Source organism: Protopterus annectens, chromosome 2.part1 (genome assembly GCF_019279795.1).
Source record: "Protopterus annectens isolate FY-2018-M chromosome 2.part1, PAN1.0, whole genome shotgun sequence".
NCBI classification, from domain to species: domain Eukaryota; kingdom Metazoa; phylum Chordata; order Ceratodontiformes; family Protopteridae; genus Protopterus; species Protopterus annectens.
Window position 1 is genome coordinate 1410576211 of NC_056729.1, and position 27845 is coordinate 1410604055.

Below are 27845 nucleotides of genomic sequence, written 5' to 3' on the forward strand. Positions count from 1 at the left end.
GTCTTTCTAATTGCTGCAGGTGTCGGGTAAGGTACATCCCAAAAGGGGCATTGTATTCTATGATGGGCCTGATGAGGGATGAATAAAGGGCACGATTACCTCTCTTGATCTAGATGTGAAACCCTTCGTGATGAGGTGGGCTATGTAGAAGGTCTTTCTAACCACTTTGGCAATGTGGTTTTCAAAGGAGAGATTGCTATCATCTTGGGTCCCCAGGTCCCTAATAACTTGCTCTGTACTTAATGGGTTTCCCTATGTGGTAATTTGTGGGCACATTGTTTTGCCAAAGGGTATGACTATACATTTTTGGCATTTAGCTTTAAACCATGGCACTGGCACCAGTTATCTGTCTCTGTGAGACCTTTTTGAAGGATGTTTGTGTCAGCTGGAGAGTTGATTATGGCGCCCAGTTTGCAGTCGTCTGCGAACTTGGTGAGCCATAGTCCTCCCATGTTTGCCTGTACCTCGGAAAAGTATATACTGAACAAGAGTGGTCCCAGGACAGAACCCTGTGGGATGCCACTTGTGACCGGTTTCGAGTCTGACATGGCTCCAGCAACTCTCACTCTGTGGGTTCTGTCTTTGAGCCAGTTTGTGACCCATCTTGTGACATAGGGGTTTATATTTAAGCTGGATAGCTTATCTATGATGCCAGAGTGGGGTATTGTGTCAAATGCCTTTGCAAGGTCCAGATAGGCTGTGTGGACTACCTTCCCTTCATCTATGGCTTTGGTGACTGTTTCGAAGAAGTCAACCAGGTTCAAAAGGCAGGATCTGCCCTTGACAAAGCCGAACTGGGTAGGATCTAGTGTCTGTAGGTCCCCAATGTCTTTGTTTATGAGCTCCATGATGATCCTCTCCATAGCCTTGCAGACTAAGCTAGTCAGGCTTATGGGGCGATAGTTTCCATGGTCCGTAGAGGCTGCACCTTTGTGGAGTGGGACCACTGTTGCTGTACGCCATTCTGTGGGTACATGTCCTGTAGTGAGGCTGAGATTGTATAGCTGTTTTATTTGAGGGATTAGTTCCTCTTGGAGTTCATGTAGGACGCAACCTGGGATGCCATCTGGTCCCATGGAAGTAGTGTTTTTTGCTTTGGAGAGGGCAGCCTTCACCTGAGCATCAGAGATGTTTGGGAGGCAGCCCTCTGCCGGGATAGATACTTGCTCTTTTGGGAAGTTTGCACTGAACCTGTCTGCCAGGATATTGGCGATGTCTGTGGGTTCAGTGTATTTTTGTCATTTAGAATCAACTCAGAACAAGTCTGGGAGATGCATCCCAGGTTTCTAACATAACTGAAAAAGCTTTATGATTGTCTTTGGTGTCCTGTGCAATTTTTCTCTCGAAGCTGGCCTTGGAGGATTTTATGAGGGATTGTAATTTTTTGCTAGTACTGATCAGAGATGCCTTCCCTATTAGGGATTTTGCTCTATCATGTAGTAGCTTCCTCCTTCTGTTGTACAGTTTATTTATGGCAGGGGTCCACCAGACTGGATGCTTGCCTTTGGATGATTGGGTCTTGGTTTTGTTTGGGATAGCATGATCCATGCATTCCTGGAGATGTCCGTAGAATGCGTTTATATAGGATTCTGCAGTTTGGGCCGCAGTTTCCACTGTCCCTGGGGCCTTGAAGGATTCCACTTTGGTTTTGAGAAGTGAGAAGTTCGCTTTTGAGAAGTTTTTCACTGTGGTTTTCTTGCCTGGGGGTGGGGTCGGGATGTGGACATCCAGTGAAATTAATTTATGGTCTGATCTTACCAATGAGTGATATACTTCTGGTGTGGAGCATAGAGTCCCCATGTTGGTAATGATCAGGTCTAGTATGTTGTCCCCTCTTGTGGGAGTGGTGACTAGTTGTTCCATAGCATTTGAGTTTATAATTTCCAGGAACCTTTGGGATAAGGTGCTGGGGCTTGAGTAGTGCTCCCAGTCAATGTTTGGGTAGTTGAAGTCACCCAATATAATGGTGTTTGGAGAGATCTTCATGTTCTCCAATGTTTTCAGGAAAGCCGAGTGGGATTCCTGACTTTGAGAGGGTGGTCTGTAGGATGCTATAAACTGAAAAGCAGTCTTGCCCACTGTTAGTTGCACATGGATGGTCTCCGATACTTCGTGCAATGCCACTAACCTGGAGATGTGGATATCCTTGATAAATATGGAAACTCCCCCTCCTTTTGTGGTTCGGTCCGGGTTTTGGGGCTGAAAAGCATGATATGAGGTATAGCCTGGTAGTGCTGGGGTGCTCTCTGGAGCCTTGAACCAGGATATCGATGTTCTCCATACTGAGGAGAGCTTCAAGTGTGTGCATCTTGAGGTTAAGACTTCTGGCGTTTAGCAGCATTACCCTTAGTTTCTTGTTCCTTGTGCTGTCTATGGGGGTGGGTTTGACTTTTGAGCCTTGCCTAAAAAAGGCACTATGGGGGTGGCAAGAGCCTTTGCCAATATCCGAAAGCCCAGTGGTGGCAGGTGCAAGCCGTCCCTAGCGAAGCAACGTGGCTTGTCGAGCATGTCATCCCAGGCTGACAGACACTGGATCCCCTTTGAATGACACCAAAATTTTAGCCAATTGTTAAAATCGATCATTTTGTCTTTGTAATGTGGCATCATTCTAGGTGAGGGTAAGATGCTGCTCAAGGTCAGGGTCATACCAGCCTGGGCTACATGATCAGAGAGCTCCTCTATGTCTCTTTTCATGTAGTCCAGGGAGGTACATCTCAGGTCATTCACACCAGCACAACAGTAAAAATGACTCTCTACCACAATGAACAGGATGGAAAGATCTTGTCTGCTGTCAGAATTCACTTTTCTACCCTGCAGAGACCTTTCTCTAAGACCCAACACAATGGTAAAAAAAAATTTTCTGAAAATATCAAGGCCCTTTCCAGGAATCATGCGTGGAATTTTCCCCAGAGGCAGAGGGGGAAATAATTAAAGTGGTAGACATCATCCACACAGCAGAGGGGGTCCACAGAACCAAGGATCTTGACTTTCTTTCTCAAACAGATCCTTCTAGGGTTCCTGAAAGCCTGCCCGCCTGTCCATCTCTGGAGGCAGTTTGGGAGGTACTTATCCTTGCACCAAAACACCTGGCTAGCTATCACAAATGACTCTTGGGTCCAAAGCACATATCCAGGGGATATTTCATTCCCTTTTTACAAATTCATGTAAAAACAAGGAAAATTCTCTCCAATGTTCCACCCAATCAGAGGGAGCTAGCAGCTCCAAGAGATCACAAAGTTGCTAGACAAAAGAGTCATCCCAGAGGTCCCCCTAGACCAAACAGGATCCGGAATTTACTCAAGGTTCTTTTTAGTGCCAGATGAGACAGGATAACTAAGACCTATCTTGGATATTAGTTATCTGAACCAGTTTGTAAAGAATTCCAAATTCTGGATGGTTATAGTTCAGTCCATTCTGCCCCTTCTTCAAAAGGATGACTGGATGAGGTTGTCAGTCTTCAAGATGCATACTATCACATCAAAATGAATAGGTGCTCTCAAAGGTATCTACGCTTCCAGCTGGGAGACAGTCATTATCGGTTCAGAGCCCTGCCCTTTGGTCTCACCACAGCCCCCAGGATATTCACAAAATGCATGGCAGTCGTAGCAGCTTACCTGAGATTGCTTGGATTCAGAGTGTTTCCCTATTTAGATGACTGGCTCCTTACTGCACTAACCAGGCATCTACTAGTAAAAGCTAGGGATTATTTACTTCAGCTGTCACTCTCACTGAGAATCACCATCAACATGCACAAATCTCAACTTAAACCAGCTCAATTTGTGGATTTTATAGGGGCTGTCTTAGACACAGTCAATTGTCTAGCTCTTCTGCCTCAAAACAGAGTTCTTACATTTAAGACACACATCCAACAGATTCTTTCCATTCCATCTCCCCCTGCAAAACTGATCCCAAAAGCTGTAGAGTTGATGGCTGCTACAATAACACCAATTCCCACTGCTTGCTTCCACATGGGAATTTTTCAATGGACCCTGGTGGTGCAATGGTCTTTTCATCACTATCCCTTAAATCACCCAATAAAATTGTCTCAAGTTTGCAGAGTATTTTCTTTGGTGGATCTTCTCCAAGAAGATCCATCAAGGTTGTCCATTTATCCTTCCTCCTCCCAGTGCCACATTGACAACAGACACCTCCCAATTGGGCGGGGGTCATTACTTGGGATTGACTATGCAAGGCATGTGGTCCCCATAAGAGGCCAGTCTCCATATCAGTGTCTTAGAGATGAGAGCGGTGCTTCTAGCATTGCAAGCCTTCCAGAACTTTCTCCCTCTAGGACTGTTGCAATGCAAACAAACAACATGTCATTAGTCTGGTACATCAACAAATAGGGGGGATCCAAATCCTGTTCCCTTTGTCGAGAAGCAATGAGAGTATGGCAATGGGAGATCTCATCTAACCACTTTCTTGCAGCAGTGCACGTACCAGATTCATACTCATGCCTCATGAGTGGTCTGTCAACCAATCAGTGGCAAACATGATCTTCCACAGATGGAGTCAACCTTGCTTCATCCTATTTGCATCCCTCTCAACAACAAATGCAGTAGCTTCTTTGCCCTTATCCCAACTCAGGGACAGTCACCGAGAGATGGTCCATGTCTGGCCCTCCAGTCTCCTTTATGCTTACCCTCCCGTACCTCTCATCTCCAAGTTTCTTCAGAAAGCACTTCGGCTGAAGAGTACTAATCCTCATTACCCCTTTTTGGCTTCAACAAGTGTGGTTGCCCTTCCTTTGGTCTCATTTAATATACCCTCCTTGGATGTTGGATCTCAGCCCAGACCTCCTATCTCGGCTGTCAGGGCAAGTTCACCTGGATACTGCAGGCCTTAAGCTGCAATTCCGATGATGGCTAGACATTCCAGGCTTTTCTCCTCTGTTTGAAAAATTGTAATCAGTTCTTTAGATTCATAGATTCATAGATTAGTACTAGGCTAACTGCCCTTGTGAGCCATTTCAAGCCTAGCCAATTATCCGCTGTGAGATTCAAACCATGTACCTTGTGTTTGTAAGGCAAACACCTTAACCATTAGGCCACCCTCCCAAAATCTTCAACTAGGAAAATTTACAAAAGTGAATGGAAAAGGTTTTCCTTTTGGTGTCATCAGAGAGAATTTGATCCCGTTACCATTCCACTTCCAGCTGTTCTAGATTTCCTTGCCTCAATTTTTCAAGATGGAGCAAGTTTTTCCCACTATTAAGGTTCAGTTAGCAGCCATCTTGAACTATCACATTGAAGATAATGCTTCTCCTTTAGCATCATCCAAATTATGTAAGGCCTTTCTTAAGAGTAGCTTCTTACTTAAACCTCCAATAAAGGACCCAATTTCACCTTGGGGCCTCACTATGGTTTTGCAAACCTTAGTACTTTCTCCCTTTGAACCATCAGCTAAAGCAGATCTCAAGTTTCTTTCTTGGAAAACTATATTCCTGGTAGCTATAACTTCTGGAAGATGGTTATCTGAACTCAAAGCACTGTCTTCCAAACCACCTTATTTGATTTGATATTTCACAAGGACGGAATTACTTTACACACAAATCCTTCTCTTCTACCAGAAGTTGCATCTGAAACCAGTATATCAACAAAGTCAGCAATTTGCCAGTTTTCTTCCCCAAATTTGAAAACAAAGAAGAATTCACTCTTCATCTTCTTGATGTACATAGACAACTTTGTTTTTTGCTTTTACAGCACTAGGGAATTTGAAAAACTGATCAGTTATTTGTCTCCTTTATTAGTAAAAGATTGGGAAGACCATTTTCTAAAACTGCACTGGCTAAATGGAAAACAGATTGTAATTCCTGTGTTTATTCCTTGAAAGGTATATCCTTACCAAGACAACCAAAAGCCCATTTTACCAGGTCAATGTCTACATTGGCAGCATTTTGGTTTAGAGCCTCAATGATATTTGTGCAGTTGCCACTTGGTTTAATTCTCATACTTTTATTGTGCATTACAAATTGGACATTATTTCCAGAAATACAGCTGTCTTTGGTTCTACAGTGCTGTAGAATATCCTTTCATGAGGGCCATCCAAGGTTACCGTAGCAGGGGACTCTGTCCCATTCGTTGAAGAACAAATGAAAATAACATCAGATAAAGATGTTTGTACTCACTGTAATGTTCCATCTGTGTTGTCCGTTTTCATTCTTCTTCAACTGCCCCCTCCTTCCCCCTGTCCATGACTTTGGAAGACACCTAATAGAAGTGTTGTTAGGAACCATAGTTCCTGTTTGAGCTCCTGATTTTTTGGCTATCACTTTCCTATCATAGTATTATTGTTATATTTTAGGATTATAATATATATTATAGCAGCAAACTCGATCTGAGGGTTTGTAGTGGTGAGAGGCATTATGTGTAAGAGAGGAGCTCGAGATTCAGATCCTAGGCTCTTTAGAAAGTGGCTGAGTCAGACCCAAGGATTGGACCCAAACCCATTCATTGAGGAAGAATGAAAATGGACAATACAGATGGAATGTTATGGTGAGCACATAACCTCTTTTTTTTTCTTTTGTTTTATTCACTAGGTTCAGTCTAGTGGATAGTCTTATCGAGTTACAATTGTATACTAGAAAATTAAATTTCAAATTATTTTTTCCAGAAAATGAACAGGTTATGCAAACATTGTATCAACATAGCACTTTTAATCCTTCTCTTGTACAACCCCTGGCATCATTTGGAAAGAAATGTGCAAAAATGATTTGAAGTAATTTAAAATTACTGTATCCAATCTTAAATATTATAATTTGATTAAGGACCAATATTATGTATTAAACCAACTGTCAAATGACTACAATTTAAGAATTATGAAACTTGACAAAGGTGGAGGGGTTGTATTTATGAATATGATTGAGTACTGTAGTAGTATAAGGTACCAGTATTTAAACAATAAGGAATTTTTTTGAAATTGTATTTAGGAACAAGATTAATATAGCATACAGAAAAACGGATAATTGGCTGTGTGATATCTTTAATATTGGTAGAGTTTCAAAGGTTACATTTGATTATCTAACAGTCAAGAAACCTTTGGTGACGTCTATTTTGGGGATTCCAGAAACCCACAAGGATATTATAAATCCACCTTTGTGACCTATAATATCTACAGGGATAATTAAAACTGAATCCCTAGCTAAGTGGGGTGATTATAATTTGAAGGAATTTTTTATGATAAATTGCATGTTTTAAGGGATTCTTGGCAATGTCTTAGTCAAATAAGTATTAAAGCATACAACAAAGAAATGTATTTCATAACTATAGGTTCATAGGTTGGTACTAGGCTATCGGCCCTAGGGCCTATACAAGACTAGCCATAACAATTCCCTGGATATTTCTTCCCACAATATTTACTTCCCTGGACCCCTGTCTAGCAGGGCGACTGACGTGATCCCCGGGGTGAATTTCCTATCTCCCATTCAATCGTCAAGGTTCAATTTGAAGAGGGTCAAGGAGATACAAAAGATCTATTCTTAGTTATACCATACAAAATAGGGGTAGAATGGTTCGAGGAGGCACTAACTGTTGTATCAAATAACTCATAGGATGAAATAAATTGACTTCATGAAATGATGGGTATTGTTTTAGAGAATGATTTTGCTTTTCATGGAAACTATTATACACTGACTAGAGGAGTAGCCATGGTGACCTCCTCTACTCCTGTTTGTGTTAATGACTAAGACAGAATATATGTGTGTGAATGAGAGGAATGATAGAGGAATGGTGAGGATGCAGGGAGTAGAGGTGGCGAAGGTGAATGAGTTTAAGTACTTGGGATCAAAAGTTCAGAGTAATGGTGAGTGTGGAAGAGAGGTGAAGAAGAGAGTACAGGCAGGATGGAGTGGGTGGAGAAGAGTGTCAGGAGTAATTTGTGACAGACGAGTACCAGTAAGAGTGAAGGGGAAGGTCTACAAGAGGGTAGTGAGACCAGCTATGTTATACGGGTTGGAGACAGTTGCATTGACAAAAAGGCAGGAGTCAGAGCTTGACGTGGCAGAGTTGAAGATGTTAAGATTTGCACTGGGTGTGATAAGGATGGACAGGATTAGGAATAAGTATATTAGAGAGTCAGCCCAGGTTGGAAGGTTTGGAGACAAAGCCAGAGAGGCAAGATTACGTTGGTTTGGACATGTGCTGAGGAGGGATGCAGAGTATATTGGGAAAAAGATGCTAAGGATGAAGCTGCCAGGTAACAGGAAAAGAGGAAGGCCTAAGATAAGGTTTATGGATGTGGTGAGAGAGGATATGCAGGTGGTTGGTGTGACAGAGCAAGATGCAGAGGACAGGAAGAAATGGAAACAGTTGATCTGCTGTGGCAACCCCTAACAGGAGCAGCCGAAAGAAGAAGAAGAAGAAGAAGAAGAAGAAGAAGATTATATTGTGGATATGGGAAACATGTTTTGTTATGAAAAGTGACTACTGGAAGTTTATTAATTTGTATCTAAAGTACCTTGATGATGTTTTGATTTTTGGGGTGGTGACATAGATTATTGAATGGATTTAGTGACTATATAAGCAATACTGTTTATTTTTTTTTTAATTTGTCATTAATTTAAATTTTAAATCAAATTAATTTTTTTGATATCACCATAAAAAACACGGGGATGGATATGAATTTAATATTTACAGTAAATAGTTGTCATCCTTTCTGGCAGAAAAAGAAAGGGACAGTTTGTTCGGTTGCCTTGATTAGTATCTAAGGATGATACTTTATATATATATATATATATATATATATATATATATATATATATATATATCCCCTTCACAAGGCCGAAATCTGAAATAACCGAAGACGAATTTGCTGAGATGAAAAGAGCAAAACTTTAATTTACTAAACGGTATATTGTTTCTCATTGTAAGTAAGCACTTGCCCAACATCAGGGAATATGCCCTTTTCCACAGTTGATAAGGTGTGACTGTTGGTTGCTTCTTTTACATGACATTTCAGGACTGTATTTAAAGTATAACTTTTTATTATTATGGTTGATTCTGATGATGTTCTTAATGAACGAAAACGTTTAATCCTTAATTAAAGTTTTATTACTTGGTTGAACCTTGGGTGCAATTCGAGCTTATTTTGTTCTTTCTGATGTTTTATATATGCTTTGATTGGAATTTTTACTTTCTAGGTTAATGGGGTGTGAGGATGTTCTGAAAATGTATTTCGTTTTTTGTTTGAGTGTTTTCATTAAAGCAAAAAGTCTTGAAAATGTGACATAGATTCAAGCCGAGATGAGAATTAATCATTGTGTAGAAGATCAGCCTGCCAGACATTAAGTTTTGCATGTGAGACAGTTGAAAATGCACATTCAAAAAGTGTCATGAATAAGAGATGGGAAAATAGTTAATCTGAAGTAGTTTACTTCATTTGACCTTCAACCTGTAGGTATTCGGATCTGGATCGGATCCGAGACATGTGCATCACCAGCTTCTGATGTGAGCTCCAAGCTCCTCCCCCTACCCATAATGCCCCTCCATATCCTTCATCCCTCTGATCTCATTTACCACTTTCCAGCCCAGCAGTGTGGTCTTGAGCTCCAGGCATTTATTGGTTATTTTGATGAGTGTTTAGCTTTGTGGATAGCTACTTTCCCCTAAAATTCTTACCTTTACCTCCCCTATACCCGCATCAACCGTTAATTTTAAAAGTTATTAGTTAGTGTTGCGTTTCCATGTGTTTCCCTTCCCACAGTTAGCACTAGAGTGTGTGTATGTGTGTGCGTGGGGGGCCCTCCTTAGACATGGCAGATGTTCCTAAGCCAGTCTTTAGGAAATGCACAGAGTGTGGCCACAAGTTTTACCTGGCTGATGGCCACACTCTGTACGTTGTTTGTTTAGGTGCAGCCCATCTGGACATGGCCTGCGTGATTTGCGCAGGGTGTAATCTCAGAGTGCTCAAGGACTGGAGGGCTAAGTTGATTATGAAAGACCTCTTACCAGCATTGGGGATGCCTGTCCCCACTTTGTCTTCCACGGTAGCAGCCGCTACCATGTCTTCTCCCTCACATGTGCTGACCTCTGGGGCTCAAACCCCCACTTCTAGGCCTTTGAATTCTGACAGGAGGCACAAAGATAGGCCCAGAAAGCCGTCCCCTGATCGCTCGGTGCAGTCGGGGCCTCCAGCTAAGGCAAAAACTCCTCCCAGGCCCAGCACCCCTCGGCTACATTCTCCAAGGTTTTCACCGGAGTCGGTGGTGTCTCTGCCTCCTTCAAGAGCCTCCCCTTACAGGCACTCCCGGCTGGTGTCAGTGGCTTCATCGTCGCGTTCCACCTGCAGTCTAAGCGAATCAGAGATGGACAGGATGATATGGAAGTTTATCCGCACCCGGATCCATATGGGAGTCTTGCTAGTCCCCTCTCCCTTTGAAGTGGGGGGTTCTCAGCCCTTCTTCGCCCCCATTGCTCCTTCTCCAATCCGGTCCTTCGTTTTGGAGTCTTTGGATCCGAGAGCCCTCGGGCTCGGAGGGCCGGCACTGATGATACCTAGTACCTCACCTCTGGCAGTGGCCTTGAGCAGGTCAGATCCAACCGGTTCGGATCCGAGCTCTCGGAGCTGTAGCCTCAGCATTGGCACTGAGGGCGTGCTGTCGGCTCTGAGTTTGTCAGAGCACAGCCTTCCCCTCAGCATCTCGGCTCCGGTGGGCTCAGCTCCAACGCCCCCGTTGGATCCGAGGAGAGAAGCTCCATTGTTTGTTTCGCAGGATGTCCACTCTCTCTCGGCTTTCAATGTGGTGGAGAGGGTCCTCTCAAGTGGGTCAAGCCCTCTGACTATCTCCTCTTTAGAATCCGCCCTGACCCCCTTGGTTCTGTGTACAGCTCCAACCATCGTATCCTCTCAGGGACAGCCCGTACTTGATGTGCCCCAGGGAGCACCCATTGGAGAGCAAGCCCCAGTTTGCGAGTCCCCCACAGAGACTCCCACTGAGGAGGTCCCTCGCAAATGCACGTGTAAAAGGAGCCACTTGGGACTCCTCCCCAGAGTCCCTCACAGACGACTTGGACTTGGAAGAAGGGGAAGGTTCCCCCTGGTCACCCTCGAGGATGTCTCCTTTGGAGACATCATGGAAATTCTACCCCAAAGATGGGGGTGGTCTGCCCAAAAACCGACCCCGGAAGAATCTGTTTTCCTGGAGGCATTCGGCATGGGCCCATCTACCTCCTGGGTGTCCCTTCCCACCAATCCACTGGTGGACCTTATTACATCCAGGGCATGGAAGGAACTGGACACTGTGGAGCCAATTCCAAAAAGACCGGATAACATCCTTAGCCCCCTCCACAGGACAGAGTCAGCTGGAGTAAGGGATCCCCAGTAGACGCTATGGTGGTGGCAGCTGCCACCAAGAAAGAGCTCGCTCAGGAGAGCTCTACAGTCCATCCTCCTGACCAAGAATTGCAGTCGATGGATCGTCTGGGGAAGCGAGTTTATGCTTCAGTTACCTTTTCCATAAGGGCGCTGAACTATATGGTGCATGTTATTTGACTTCAGCGAGACTTGGTCAAGGAGGTTGCTGAGTTGCCCCCAGAGCCCACATTGGCAAAGAGCATGAAAATGTTCTCTGCGCACATTGCCACTCTCAAAGCAGTTGTGAATATGTCCATGCATCTCCTTTCCCATGCTACGGAAGGGGCCGCTAGGGCAGCCGGGTCTGGCATAGCCATGAGGCACCATGCCTGGCTTCGACTATGTCAAGTCATGGAACCCTTTAAGAGGTCTTTTGAGAATGCTCCCTACGATGGTTCTTCCCTCTTTGGGAAGTCCATCTCTGAGACATTAGTCCAGAGTGAGAAGGACGGGAAGACACTGTCTGCCATTGGGATCTGCTTCTCTGCCCCTCAGAGATCCTTCTTAAGGAATCAATGAGGGGCAAAGAAGATGTGGTTCCGGAAATCTCAGTTCTCCTGGGACACTCAGGACTCTCCTTCCCCCAGAGGCAAAAGGGGGTTATGATAGACACCAGCCCAGAGGCAGAGGGGGTCCGTCCAAAGAACTTCGGGTCTAGAGAACCATTCTTGGACAGACCTGCACAGCAACCCTGAGGGGTTGCCCAGTTGCTCATCTCTGGAGGCAGTCAGCGGCCATCTTTCGTTACACACAACAGAGTGAGAGTCCGTTACAATAGACCGTTGGGTGTTAAAATCATATTCACAGGTTATTCCATCCCATTTGTAACACCACCACCCCTACCAAAACTCCTCCCGGATTTTCCATCTGCACAGAGGGAGGAAGCAGCACTGGAGATAGAAAAGCTGTTAGAAAATCAAGTCATCTAACCTGTCCCCCCAGATCAATCTGGATTGGGCATCTATTCCAGGTTTTTTTTTGGTGCCAAAGAAAACGGGGGACCTAAGACCCATTCTGGATCTATCTGTTATGAACGTGTCAGTAGCCAAGATGGTCACTCTACAGTCCATTCTGCCCTACTTGCATGCAGAAGATTGAATGTGCTCGATCAACCTTCGGGATGCGTACTATCACATCAAAATGAACAGGCACTCCTGCAGGTTTCTTCGCTTCCAGCTGGGGGCCAGTCATTACCAATTCAGGGCCTACCCTTTGGTCTCACCACACCCCCAGGGTGTTCACCAAAGTAATGGCGGTGGTAGCGGCCCACCTGAGGCTTTAGGGAATCCAGGTTTTCCCCTACCTGGCTGATTGGCTCCATGCTTCCCCTACCGAGTGTCTACTATGCCTGGCCAGAGATTACTTCCTTCTTCTGGCAAACAGACTGGACATTACAATCAACGTCAACAAGTCATCTCTGACTCCAGTGCAGAGCCTACATTTCATTGCAGCTTGGCTAGACACCATACAAATGAAAGCCTGCCTCACTCTGGAAAGGGTAAACAACTTGAAACTTTACATATCTTACCTTCTTCATTCTCACTGCCCATCAGCAGAATTAGTTCTGCGGGCCTTGGGTTCCATGGCAGCCACTATCAATCTTCTCCCCCTTGCACGTCTTCACATGAGGTCCTCCAGTAGATGTTAGCAGTTCAGTGGTCCCTACTGGACCTACCATTGTCCCATCTAATACGCATATCTCGGGCTTGCAGAGAGTCACTTATCTGATGGACTCTTTCCCCCGAACTTGTCCATGGACGTCCTTTCTTCCTTCTTTTCCAACAACCACAGTGACCACAGATGCCTCCCAGCTAGGGTGGGGGACATTGTTCAGGAAGGACAGTCCAAGGCATGTGGTCCCCTTCCGAGAACAACTTGCATATCAATGTCCTGGAGATGAGAGCGGTTCTTTTAGCGTTGCAGGCCCTTCATGCCCATCTTCCTCTGGGGACTAATGCCATCTAGTCAGACAACATGTCAGTGGTCTGGTATATCAGCAAACAGGGAGGAACTAGATCTTACCCCCTTTGTTGAGAAGCCATGAGAGTGTGGGAATGGGCAGTTTCCACCGGCCGCTTTCTGGTGGTGACTCACATTCCGGGACGGTCCAACATCCTAGCGGACAGGCTCAGCAGGACTATTCTGATGCCTTACGAGTGGTCTCTAAATCCTTCAGTAATGGAACAGATCTTCCTCAAGTGGGGCTGGCCTTGCTGCGATCTCTGCGCATCTCCTTCTAGCACGAAGTGCAGTGAGTTCTTCGCTCTGAACCCCCCTCAGGGGGAAGCCCCATGCCCTAGTTCATGCTTGACCTCTCTGTCTTCTTTATGCTTACAATCCGTTAATTCTCATTCCAAAGTTTCTTCAGAAAGCTCGCAGGCTGGGGAGCACAGTTATCCGCATTGCCCCATTCTGGCCTCGTTAAGTCTGGTTCCCCTGTCTATGGTCTCATCTAGTAGTTCCTCCATGAATCTTGGATCCGGTTCCAGATCTTATCTCTCACCCCTCAGGGGTCCCTCACCCAGACCTGGACAGTCTGAAACTCACAGCTTGGCTGCTCCAGTTCTAGTAATGATTAGGACTCCCGGTTTATCCTCTCCAGTTAAAGCCATTCTGGTGGTGGCCCATAAATCTTCCACCAGAAAGATATACCGTAGTAAATGGAAACGTTTCTCTATCTGGGCCTTTCAATGGAATCTAGACCCCTTTTCATCTCCAGTTCCGGCCATTCTGGAATTCTTGTGTGGTATTTTTCAACAGGGTGCGAGTTCTTCTACTGTTAGAGTTCAACTGGCTGCCATTTCTAACTTCCATGTGGGTGAAACATGGCTTCCTTACCTTCCTCTAGGTTCTGTAAGACCTTTCTTAAAGGAACTTTTATGTTACGACCGCCAGTGAAGGATCCAACGCCACCTTGGGACCTCACCTTTGTCTTGCAAGCCCTAGTTTCTCCACCCTTTGAACCAGCGGCGTCAGTAAACTTGCAATTCCTTCTTGCAAGACACCCTTTTTGGTGGCCATTACTTCGGCCAGGAGGGTATCGGAACTTCAAGCCTTATCTATTAAAGTTCCTTATATGGTTTTTCATAAGGACAGAGTTTCCCTGCAAACAAATCTGTCCTTCCTTCCTAAAGTGGCTTCTGAGAACAATATTAATCAAACCATCAATCTACCTGTTTTCTTTCCAAACTTCCAGAATAGAAGTGAATGCAAGTTACATTTGTTAGATGTACATTGGCAATTGAGATTTTACCTGCACAGAACAAAACCCTTCTGGAAATCAGATCAACTGTTTGTTTCCTATTTGAGACCCTTTTTATGCAAACTGGTTTCCAAAGTTACCATTGCGAGATGAATTTCCCAGTGCATCCTTCTGGCATACTCTGACAAAGGCATCTTCCTGCCGGGCCTGATAAAAGCCCACTCCACTAGATCTATGGCAACTTCGGCAGCTTTCTGGTCTAGGGTGTCACTGGATGACATTTGTTCTGCAGCTACTTGGTCCTCATCTCATACCTTTATTTCACATTACAAATTGAACATGGTATCCAGGTGCAGAGCATCCTTTGGCTCTGCTGTGCTCCGTAATATCCTTCCATGAGGGCCATGCAGATAAAGGTAGCTAGGGACTCTGTCCCACAGATTGAAGATCAAGTGAAGTAAACTACTTCAGATAAAGAAGTTATGTACTCACCATAACGTTCCATCTGTGTAGTTGTACTTCATTTGTCTTCAACCATCACTCCCTCCTTTCCTCTAACCTGGCCATGATTGTCCTACTTTGCTATTTGGGAGAGGTGCACACTTGTGGCTCTCCTGCTTATGTTTGTTCTAGATTTTCTGAACCTTTAGTGGTAAAGTTTTTTCTTGGGTCGGGCTTATGTTTCTGATTCAGCAAACTTGATCTGAGGGATGAAGGAGATGGAGGGGCATTATGGGTAGGGGGAGGAGCTTGGAGCTCGGATCAGATGCTGGTGATGCAGTCTCAGATCTGATCTAGATCCGAATACCCACAGGTTGAAGACAAATGAAGTACAACTACTCAGATGGAATGTTATGATGAGTACATAACTTCTTTTTTTATTATAATGGCTACTCTACTTATATTATCATGGGATGCAAATAGTCTTACAAGTATAGACAGAAAGGAGAGAATACTTAATTATTTTAAGAAATGCAAAGTACAAATAGCAATACTGCATGAGAAACATTTGGAAAGAAATGAGCATGTGAATTTGACAGATAAAGGATTCCAGGATGGATACGCAGCAGAATATGAGGGACAAAGGAAAATGGAGTCATAATAATGATTGTTAAAGGAGCTCCAATAGTAGCAGAAGAGGGAAAAAGATAATGATGATAGATTTGTGGTAGTAAGGGGCTATTGGCAAAAGGAAGAAGATTATGCTGGCATGTATTTATATTCCACCAAAAGCTGTTATTATGGAGCTTAAGAAACTTTTATGAGAAATAATCAACTTTCAGCAGGAAATATTACTTAGAGGGTCTATATTAGAACATCGAGGTTGCAAACCTTCGAATATTCTAATATTGAACCCTATGCAGTGAAAACTTAAAATATCAAAGCAACAGAAAACCATTTTTTTTCCTAGGGAAAGAATTTGGTTGTCCGTTTCTGTTGCTTCGGTATTTTCAGCGCTGTGGTGGAAAGTTACGGGTCGGGTTCAAGTAAGTGTGCGATTGTGTGGATGTGAGGGTTAGGGCGGGTTAGGTGAGTTAGGGTTAGGGCACGGGTTAGGTATGTGCGTGATTGTGTGGACGTGAGGATTAGGGCAGGTTAGGTGAGTTAGGGTTAGGGAGCGGGTGAGGTGAATGTGCGCTAGTGACAGACCTTAGGGTTAGGGTTTGGGTTAAGGTAAGTGGATAGTTAGTGGTGTGTGTATAGTTTAGTGTAGGGTTAGGTGTAAGATTTTAGGTGTATGTGTGTGGATTGCTGTTTGTTTGGTGTGCTTGTGTTGTGTGTATGTGTTTTGGAACAGAGATTTTTTTCCCTAGGAAAAAAATCGCTGTTCTGACAGTTCGAGATTGTAAGCTTTCGCTTACATAGGTTTGATTAATCACCTTCTGCTTTTTTAAGTGGTCGGTGATCTAATATAGACCCTTACTTAGCGGTAGAACTGGAATTTGATTTTCAATACTGAGGATGTATCAGTGGGACCAAGAAAGGAAAATATAATAAAAGAGGTTAGATTTCAAAGGTTCATAGATTCATAGGTGTGTACTGAGCTAATGACCACTGGGGCCTTTTTGAACCTAGCAATGCATCCCAAATAAGTTTTGGTATCCATGGTAAGTGTAAGCAGGGTCTTGGAAGATGAAACATTTACAAGCAGGGGCCTGGGAAATAAACAATTTACAGACAGCCTGTGTCAATTAAAGACATACTTGCTAAGCCAGGTATGAATTTCCTGTTCCCCATTCAATTGTCCAAGTCATACTTTAATTGGATTTGGAAGGAAATCTGATTCATATGGATAAGAAGCCTGTTCCAGAGAAGGAGTAGTATCTGGGATACATATCTGTATCTCCAGCAGGTCCTATTTGTCCTATTTATATCACAGGCAAGGTTTAAGTCTTTAGAATGGGTAATTTTGCAGATATATAGGAAGTCTATCAGGGTGGGGGTCAACAATGCCTTGAGTGCCAGGCATATATCTCCCATCAACCCCTTGTAGAAAACAGAATACAGCTATAGGGCTTTTAGTTAGTCTACATACAACATGTTACTTACGCCATTTATTCTTTTGAGAGGAACCTCCTGTAGATGCTCCACTTGTTGGACGTGCGTGTTTAGGTACATACTAAAGGGGCATTGTACAAAATGATGAATGCCGAATATAGTGGAACAATGATATCCTTGGATCTAGATGCCATATCTTTTGTTTATAATGTGCACACCATAGAATGATTCCCTCACTACTATAGACATGAGATAGTTAAAGGCTAGATTACTGTATACATCTGTCACCAAGTCCCTGACTACTGGGATAACTCTTAGGGCTGAATTAATTATAGGTACTTGGATGGGATTTACATATTATTCCCACAAGGTACAATAACTGGGCTAGATTGGATATAAATTATATTTCACATGAGCATTTGCATTTAATCAAAAGCTTCAACCTACATCCAATAACTATTTCAGATCATGCACCAAGTTAAAATGGAAGGTAATGAAGTAAAAATGAGACACTGGAACTTTCCCACCTACCTGTTAAAAAGAGAGGAAGTTAAGAAATGGGTAGTAGAAATTATCTGAGAGTTATTAGGGAAGATAGAAATTTCTTCAGAAGGGATAGCTAATGAGTAAGATAGAATTAAAATGGTGTATAAAAATAGGGTGGAAATAAAATAGCAATAGATATATGGTTAGAAAGTGGTTGGATTATTTAGATGGGACTAACAAAGGTTAAAGTATTGCAGAATAAGGAATCTCACAGAAGAGGAGCAACTACAAAGTACAAAAGAGATAATAAAGAAGTATGTTTACCTTACAGACACAAGGTGCAGGGTTTGATTCTCACAGGGGTAATTGGCTAGGCTTAAAATGGCCCACAGGAGCAGTTAGGCTAGTATTAACTTATGAACTATGAACTATTTGGATAACATTCATGAGTTTAGAAAGACAGCTGTTAACCAACTATTTTTTGGATAATAATTCAAAAACACAAAAACTTTTAGCACAATGACATAGGCAACAAAAACTAGAAATTTTATGAAAACTTGTATAAAGCAGAGGAATGTGGATGCAAAAAAAGAGCACAAAAGGAAATATTTATGGAAGACTTAAATATGCCAAGGTTAGAGAAAGATGAGGCTCAGCACCTAATAGTTATGATAGGAGGAAATGAGATAAAAATTATAATGTATAATCAATCTGCAGGGATGTCGCCAGGAATAGATGGTATTCCTGTGGAAGTTTGGAAATTAGAGTGGACAAAAGTGATAAAGGTCTGGAAGATATTGTTCAATAACCTTTTAAAAGGAGGGGAAATGCCAGCATCTTGGAAGAAAGCTGTTATGGCTGTATTACCCAAAGGGGGTAAATATGTATTAGATACAGCTTCATACAGACCTATTTCAGTTTTAAGCAATGATGATAAGATAAATTATTTATGTCTAAACTATCTAAAAGAATGACAAAGTTGTTGTCAAACTTAATAGCTATGGATCAGTGTGGTATTGTGGAGAAGAGGCAAACATTTGTCAACATTACCAGGACAATGATAATCCAGAGGGAAGCAGGATGTTAGAAAATACTACTGTCATTGGTGAGTCTTGATGCAGAGAAAGCATTCAGCAGAGTAAGCTGGGATTTTATTATTAGGGTAATGAAAGCATTCACATTCCCTGATACAATAATAAGGTTAACTAAGGGGATATATAAAGGATTGGGGGCTAGAATTAAAGTGTGAGGGTTCCTCACCGATGAGTTGTGTTTGAACAGAGGAACCAAACAGGGATGTCACCTTTGCCCTTTATTTGCTTTTTATTTACAGCTATTGGCAAAGAAAATATGGGATTCAGAAATTCAAGGATATACTTGGTATGGTAATCAAGAAAAGGTGGCTTTATTTGCAGATAATATTATTTTGTACTTGATGCAAAATTAATAAAGATAAAGCAAAAGCCATAGCCACAGATTATGTACGCACTCAGAAATTGGTTCAGCAATACCCATATTTATGGGCTAAGATAAGATTAAGTATTTATGAACATGGATTAAAAGACTTATGTTATGAAAGCTAAGGATATGACCAAACAAAAGGTACAAAACTGAGAAACTGGAAGCCCTTGTTTATGGATATGGATAGTAAGATTCAAGCAGTGGAAATGTTTTTACTCTCTTTAGTTTTATATAAAGGTCAAACTTATTTTTATCAATCAGAGGAGAAGTCACAGATAACAATTAGCAAACAGTTGAAGGAATCCATCTGGGAAGAGATAGAGAGCAAGAGTTAAGTGGGATAAGTTGATCCTTCCCATAGAATAGTGTGGTTTTACCTGATATGAAGGGATATTTTAAAGCTATACAGTTAAGGCTCATGTACATAACACAAGCAAAATGTTATAATTCAAAGTGTAAAGGGATGATAATGGAGTGGGGGGATTCATGAAATAAGGACAGAATGGGATTTTGGATGTAGATCTTTAAAGTGAATAGTAATAACCATACAGAATATTATTAGGGGTCCAAATGGAGAGATGATAAGTTGGGGTCCAAATGGAGAGATGATAAGTCAGAGACTAGTATTGCTGAAACTGAATTCATCTTCAAGTCTTGGTGAGGATCCTCATGAGGTGGACCCTGTTTTTCACAAAATCTCACCAAGATGACACTGATATATGGACTGTATTTTATATAGCACACATCATGGACAGAAGTAGGTCAAAAATAAAAAAGACATCTGGGTGCACAAGACCCAGGATAAAAAAGTGCCCAATCCTCATAGACGCACTGGTACTAGGACTGGAAAAAATGACAGTGTAGAATCCTCAAAATATGGAAACATTCCTACAATGGGGCTAGGCCAGGCCTAGGGAGTGGACAGCCCCCCCATTGTAAAAGGAAGTAACAGTCCACAAAAATCACAAAAAACTGATAGGCCAAAGAAGAGCCACAAAGACAACAGAGTGGACTATTAAGGATATGAAAGAAATTATGTATTGTTACTATTATGCAAAAAGCCCAGAATTTCCAGACACAAGATATACAAAAAGATTAAGAGAGAAATTAGAGGAAATAAAAATACTTACACAAGAAAAACTGTCAGAAGCCTCAAACAAAAATGTGTGCTCGTTAATTCAACATATTTGTGAAAACATTATATAGACCAAGAAACTGTGATCTGTTTGGAAAAAGAAGCATCTGAGGAAGTGCAGAAATATAAACAACAAAACCTAGAAATTTTTGAAAAGTATAAAAAAGAAATACGGACATGGGAAAGAAAGAGAGATTTGATATGGTGCAATATTTATGCAAAGTTGAAAGCCAAATTAATCAATACAAAAAAGGCAGCCCGAAAGATATTTGAAGAGAAATACAGGCAAAGGCATCCAGATATGGAAAATTTCACAATTGAAAATTAATATCACAAAGAGGAAATGTAGAAAAGAAGATTAGTAAAGTAGAGTAGAAAAGAAGATTAGTAAAGTAGAAGTTAAAAAATAGAAGCTGAAGTTATGGAATGCCTGCAAAGTGAAGGATTTGATGTAGAAGGTCTGATACAGGTTATATTACAGCATAATGGAATGAGTCCCCATAGTAAGAAGAAACAGGAAGATCGCGAGACATCTGAAGAAGAAATATGGACATGGGAAAGAAAAAGAGATTTAATATGGTGTTAATATTTATGCAAAGGCGAAAGCAAAATGAATCAATTCAAAAAGAGTAGCACCAAAGATATTTGAAGAGAAATACTGGCAAAGGAATCTGGACATGGAAAGCTTTACAATACAAAAAAATAAGACAGGAAAAGTAGGAAAGAAGATTAGTAATGGAGAAGTTAAATAAATAGAAACTGAGGTAATGGAGTGACTGCAAAGTTAAGGATTCAGTGTGGAAAATCAAACTCAGAAAGCACCACAACAGGATAGAACAATAGACAACCAAATTAAGGAGAAACCAGTGGAACTGGGAGCAACTGGGCAGTTGCCATATGAAGATATTTTGGAGCCTTCCACAGGAAACCAGTATAAGTGTTCACTTGAAGCCAGACAGTAAGTGAAGGAACAGGAAACAGTGGCAACTCTGACACAGTCAATCTTGAGGAGTGATAGGCCAGTGAGTTCCCATATGACAAAGCAATGGATGACACAGGATGAAATTGAAGAGAATGTGCCACAGGAAGTTGCTATAGAGCTCTCTATAGAATGCCCGCAGGAAATGGAGAACAAAAAATGTGCCCTTAGTTTTGAAGAAAATGAGCTAAAAGAAGAGCTGCTTGATTTAACAGAGATAGGCATATTATGATCAATGAAAGAAATAGAATGCAGAAGGTCAATAAAACCCAAAAAGTCAGAAGTTTGGTAAAAACAAATTAATACAGTAATTAGAAGTATCCATAGAGATCCATGTGATATAACAGAAGTAAACAGGATATATTGCTGTGCAGCTAAAATAATAACAGATACAATTCTACCATAAGAACACAGGGTAGTAAGGGAAAGGAAGGGGAAAAATCAAAAACCATCATGGAAGTATCAAATAGAGAAAACTATAAAGCAATTAAGACAAGAAGTGTCACTGTTAGAAGAGTATAGAAGAGGGAACGGATAAACAAAAATATTCAGAAATACACGATAAAAGCAATGCACAGTATTATAATGGATCAGGGTCTATCTTGCACTATTGCAAATAATAAACTACAAATCTCAGCACAGGCAGAAAAAAAACTTAGAAGATACACAGATAAATATAAAGGAAAAGTACAAAATAAGCAATTTATTGATGACCCTAAAAAGTTCTATAGAGAATTGGGAAACAAGTTAAAAGGAATTGAAAGACCACCCAAAAAAGAAGTAGATCCATTTTGGAGAAATATCTATGAAGATCCTGTGGAACATAACAAAGATGCTAAATGAATAGAAGAAGTAAAAGAAAGAATAAGAAGTTCAAAGGTACAGGATATGAACTGTGATGAAGTAACGGCCAGAGAGACTGAGATAAAGTTAAGAAAAGCCTCCAATTGGAAAATCCCAGGCCCGGATGCAGTACCTACTTCTGGTTAAAAGTATTAATATCTTTGCATGAAGATTTAGCCATGAGTAAGAACTATTTATATGCCTACCCAGAACAGACACCAACCTGGTTAACAACAGGAAAAACAATTCTCCTACATAAGAGTGAACCTGTAAGTTATCCTAAAAATTATAGACCGATAACTTGCCTTCCGACGATGTATAAACTATGTACCATAACTGACGCTAACAGAGTTTATAGTCATTTTGAAGAAAGTTCAATCATGGCAATAGAAAAAAAGGGTAATAAAAGAAAGTCATAATGAACAAAGGATCATCTGTTGCTAAATAAAGTCATAATGGAAAACTGTAAAAAGTGGAAGAATCTGAGTATGGCATAGATTGACTACAAAAAAGCATTTGATAGTATCCCACATTCATGGATAAAAGAGTGTTTAAACTGTATAAGATACACCCTACACTGATCGCGTACATTACAGTGACCATAAAACAGTGGCAGACCACTTTGCAATTAAGCCATGATAAAAGACAAAGTATTATTCCAGGGATAACAATTCTAAAGGGGATATTCCAGGGTGACTCCCTGTCACTGCTGCTATTCTGTCTTGCATTTAACCCTTTAAACTGTCTACTTAACAAATAAGGCCATGACTATAATTTGACTCCTAGAAAACAACAAAGTGTAAAGACCTCTCATCTTCTCTTTGTCGAGGATTTAAAATTGCATAGCTCATCAGATGAGGAACTGAAAGTACAACTGCAACTAGTCAAAACTTTTTCAGATGATATAAAAATGTAATTTGGTCTTGATAAATGTGCAAAAGCAACCTTCAAAGCAGGAAAACCACAGCACAAAGAAAACATCAGTTTGGGACAAGAATGTGATATAAAAGAACTTGAGCAAGAGGGAGTCTATAAATATTTGGTAATTAATGAAGGATCAACAATAAAACATGAACAAATGTGAATAAAACTTAGGAATATTTTAGAAGACTTAAATTAATCCTGAAAACAGTGTTGACATCTAGGAATAAAATTCAAGCTATAAACCAATTTGCTGTTCCTGTCCTAACTTACAGTTTTGGAGTGATTGACTGGCTCCAAAATGTGTTGGATAGATTAGACATGAAAACAAGCAGGTTGCTTCATGCTCACCAAATGATTTATAAAAAACAATGCATACCAACATTATATATTCCCCATTCCGAAGGAGGTATGGGCCTCCTTGAAATTGATTACATGTATAGATCTGCAATTGTGGGACTGCACACATATCTGCTGACCTCACAAGACCCAAACAGAGTGAAACATGAGGAGAATAAATCTAAGATGACTTCCCTGTTTAATCTAGCAGAAGCATATCGGTGTCAAGCAGGAACGTAAATCAAACCAGAAGTAGATAAAAATCAGGTAGCAACTGAATATGCCAAAAAATAAAAGAAAGAATATAAGGTAATGGATCAGATGAGAAGGCAAGAAATGTGGAAAATATATAGAAAACTTCTGGAAGAACCTCATGTTGATCAGGATTGAATGCAGAAATGGTTACGGAGAGACACATTCAAACCAAAAGATAAAAGGTTAATATTGGTAGCCCAAGATAGTGGGCTACATACACGTTGGTTTACAAAGTCCATTGACCATGTGAGAGAACTAGGCAAATGTAGGTTTTGTAAAATAGAATTGGAAACAGTCACACACCTTGCTGCTGGTTGTGTCATACTAATGGCAGAAGGATTGTATACTGAAATGTGGCAAGACTGTTGCTCTGGGGATTGTGCAAACATTATGGTATTGAAGTGCCTGAAAAACACTGGAAACATAAACTACAATGCATCATAGAAAATGATGAAGTCTACATCACATGAGGTCACCCATTAGCAACAGTTCAAAAGATAGATTCAAGAAAACCAGATATAGTGGTCCATGAAAAGAAGACAAAATTAGCATTGATCATCGAAATCGCTACACCCAGTGACTACAGTATCTTGTGTACACAGAGACACAAAGTCACAGAATATCATGATTTACAGGCAGAAATGAGAGCAGCGTGGAAGAAAGATACCCAGACCATTCCAATAGTAGTAGGAGCAATGGGTCTTATAAAAAAAATCTACAATTGTCTTTAGATATGTTACCAATACATGTAACTCAGTACGAGCTGGGCACATTGCAGGTGCTGCGAAGAGCACTTTTGGCTGACATCAAAGATTGAAACAATACCAACTTCATGAACTTCAATCGAAAATTGACTTAGGAATGAATGGGGTCCATTCCTGCCATGGTATTAGAAACGCAAAAGATTTGGAAAAATTAAAAAAAGAGAGAATATTATATTCATAAAGGTGCAGAAAGTGTTCTAAGAACAGGAGTGGAGAACAGAGATTTTGTCACTAGGGATGATTGCAAATAAGGGTACAGAAAATAGGCAAGTGGGGACTGCAATTTACTATAGAAAGCTTGCAAAGGAACCTCAGTATTGTGAGGAAATAACGAGAGAGGGAAAGGTGATAGAGTAGGATGAGGCTAAGAAGAACTTTGGACTGCGGGTTAGAGACTGGATTCTCTACCAGGGACTGATTATAGGCAAAGAGAAAGGGATAGGGGAGTCCTAAGTGAAAGAACTGCTCTGACTGAGTTTTTAGTCAAGTCTAGAACAAAAGCCTTTGTTTAAAATAAAAGGATAATTAGTATGGCATATAAAAAACATCCTCCACAAAACCTTAATCCATTACAAATAGATATTTTAGTGGTAAAATGGATAGCCAGTTGGCTAAAAGACTATGCAGGTGGTAGTTACAGCATCAGAGAATATTAAGGTAACTATTGGTATACTGCAGGGCACAGTGATTGGACCTCTTTCATTTGATATTTACATTTTTGATCAACACACCAAGAAACAGTATCTCTGGCTAACTAAATTTGCACTGACTGTAAACTGACAGTCATTGTCAAATCCTCTTCTACTGCCCAAGCTCTCTAGCAAGAGTTTACACTCATAAATACCTATACAACATTGTCACATTTGGTAGAAAACCCCTCCCCACAGCTTACTGCATAGATGATATTCCATTTCAAAATGAAAATGTTGTTAGGGACCTTGGAATTTCAATAGATAATTCCCCTCTCCTCTGATTATCAAATGAAGACACTGATCAGGAAATCTTTCTACTTAACACAGCTAATGGCTGAAGCAATATCATTGAGGTCTAAGGAATCAGTGTTCCCTTACACTCAACATCATGGGGGGGGCTCTGCCTAACCCCACTCACCTAGGCAGGTGGACTCCTGGCCCTGCAGCCCCCTTGCAGATGCTTCCTTGAGAACTTCCGTCTTGGGGGCCTCGGTCTGACCACCCAGGCAGGAGCTATCTGGACCCCGCAGCCCTATGCCAGATGCTCCCTTGAGGACTTCCATTGTGGGGGCTCCGCCTGACTCTGCTCACCCAGGCAGGAGCACTCCTGGTCCCGTAGCAGGGGCATGCAGACCCCCCACCTGATGCTCCCTTGATGACTTTCATCTTGGGGGCCTCTGCCTGACCTCGGTCACCCAAGCAGGAGCACTCCTGGCTCCACAGCCTTTCACCAGATGCTCCCTTAAGGATTTCTGTACAGGAGGGGGGCACGATCCGGATCTTCTCACCCAGATGGGAGCACTCCCTGCCTGGCCGCTTTCTGCCCCTGTTCCCCTTCTGGACTTCCATCGGGACAGGGCCCCCTCTGGGCTTCCACTTCTACCCAGGCGGGAGAGCTCTTGCCCTGTGCTACATATGTCGTGAAGGCTTCCAAACTGTGCCGTGTCTCCGTGCCCTCTGAGCCTCCAGAGTGCTCCTGCTTGGGTAAGCGGAGTCAAGTAGAGCCCCTCACGATGGACGTCCTCAAGGGAGTGTTTGGCAGATGGCTGCTGGGTCCAGAAAGCTCCTGCCAGGCAGGGGGAAGGCGTCTAACCATGCCCGGTACCCGATGGCATCCCCAAAATGTCGCAAAGTCCCCAGAATGGCTATGGACCCAAAAGGAGGGGGACAAGGAAGCCCCAATGAGAGCGGGCCTGCCCCTCTGCAGCCGAGGGGAGTTCTGCGAGGCTGGCTGGGATTGGAGGGAGGTCCCCCTGAGAGGCTCCGAGAGCATGAGGACACAGCACTGTTCAACAGACCTCAGGAGATATGTAGCATGAGGGAAGAGCTTTCCCACCCGGGTAGAAGTGGAAGCCCGGAGGGGGGTCCGTCCCAATGGAAGTCCGGAAGGGGGACGGGGCAGAAAGGGGCAGGCAGGGAGCACTCCCGCCTGGGTGAGAAGGTCTGGATTGTGCCACCCCTTCCAGTATGGAGGAATTGATAGAATGCCACCACCAGGATTGAAGCTTGCATGACTCAACACGGGAAACCTCACCCGGCCCTGACACAGAAAGGACTGACAGATTAATAGCTCTTCCTCGATTCTGTGGGTGGTGGTGCATGGCCGTTCTTAGTTGGTGGGGTGATTTCTCTGGTTAATTCCAATAATGAATGAGACTCCACCATGCTAACTAGCTATAAGGCTCAATGCGGTCATCTCCAACTTCTTAGAGGGACATGTGGCTTTCAGCCACACGAGATTGAGCAATAACAGGTCTGTGATGCCCTTAGATGTCCGGGGCTGCATGCGTGCTACACTGAATGGATCAGCATGTGTCTACCCCTGGCTGACAGGTCCGGGTAATCCGCTGAACCCCATTCGTGATAGTGACCAGAGATTGCAATTATTCCCCATGAACGAGGAATTCCCAGTAAGTGCCGGTCATAAGCTCGCATTGATTAAGTCCCTGCCCTTTGTACACACTGCCCGCCGCTACTACCGATTGGAAGGTTTAGTGAAATCCTTGGATCGGCCCCGCTGGAGTCGGTCACAGCCCTGGTGGTGCGCCAAGAAGATGATCAAATTTTACTATGTAGAGGAAGTAAAAGTCATAAAGTTTCCGTAGGTGAACCTGCGGAAGATCATTAATGCTGAGGGTCCCGAGACAGTTCCGTCCTCGGATGCCAGGGCCTCTCCTCGCCCTGCTGCCCTGACCCTCTATGTCTCTCTCTGTCTCTGACTCCTATCTCTCCGTGCTCCCTGGTGGAGGGTGGCGGGACTGAGCCCGTGGCTCCCGGGGGAAGGAGGGAGTGAGAGGAGGGGTGGTGTCTGTCCCCCTTGCCTCCTGGCGACGGGAGGGAGGGTTTCCCCTCTGTGCGGTGGGAGGTGCAATGCTCCTCTGCTGCCACTAGAGGATGGTGGTGGAGGGTGCACCCGGCCCAGCGGTGCTCACCATGAGATTGGGGGAGGAAGAGGGTGCCGTCCCAGTGGGGGTGGTGGTGGCCTCCCCTCTGGCCGTGCGAGGCCACCCCCAGGGTTGGCACACCAGAGTCCTCTCCCCTTGATGTTGGTCGTGGGTACCTGTGGAGGATACCCCACTCCACATGGCACATCATTTCAAAGACCCGGAAGGTCGGTGGTCCAGCCGCGTGCCAGCTGCTGAGGGGACTCCCTGCCGTCCTGCAGCGCAGGACCAGTAACCCTGGTCCGGGCACCTGTGACGATGCTCGTGAAACCTCACTTGCTCATCTCAAGGTGCGATGCCGCGTGGGCAGCAGTGCCCCTGGCGAATGAGAACTGTACAACTCTGAGCGGTGGATCACTCAGCTCGTACATCAATGAAGAATGCAGCTAGCTGCGAGACCTAATGTGAATTGCAGGACACATTGATCATCGACACTTCGAACGCAGCTTGCGGCCCCAGGTTCCTCGTGGAGCTAC

At 42.9% G+C, this 27845-nt stretch overlaps 1 protein-coding gene and 1 non-coding gene across 4 annotated transcripts in view; both read left to right on the forward strand.

The window, feature by feature from the left end:
* LOC122794469 (DNA polymerase nu-like) overlaps positions 1–27845 on the forward strand; it is a 1147210-nt gene that overhangs the window by 983834 nt on the left and 135531 nt on the right. The window lies entirely within an intron of this gene.
* The window catches only part of LOC122795085, a 154-nt gene continuing 16 nt past the window's right edge, over positions 27708–27845 (forward strand). Inside the window, exon 1 of the ribosomal RNA XR_006363728.1 lies at positions 27708–27845. This exon is cut by the window's right edge and continues 16 nt beyond it. This is a non-coding gene — a ribosomal RNA (5.8S ribosomal RNA).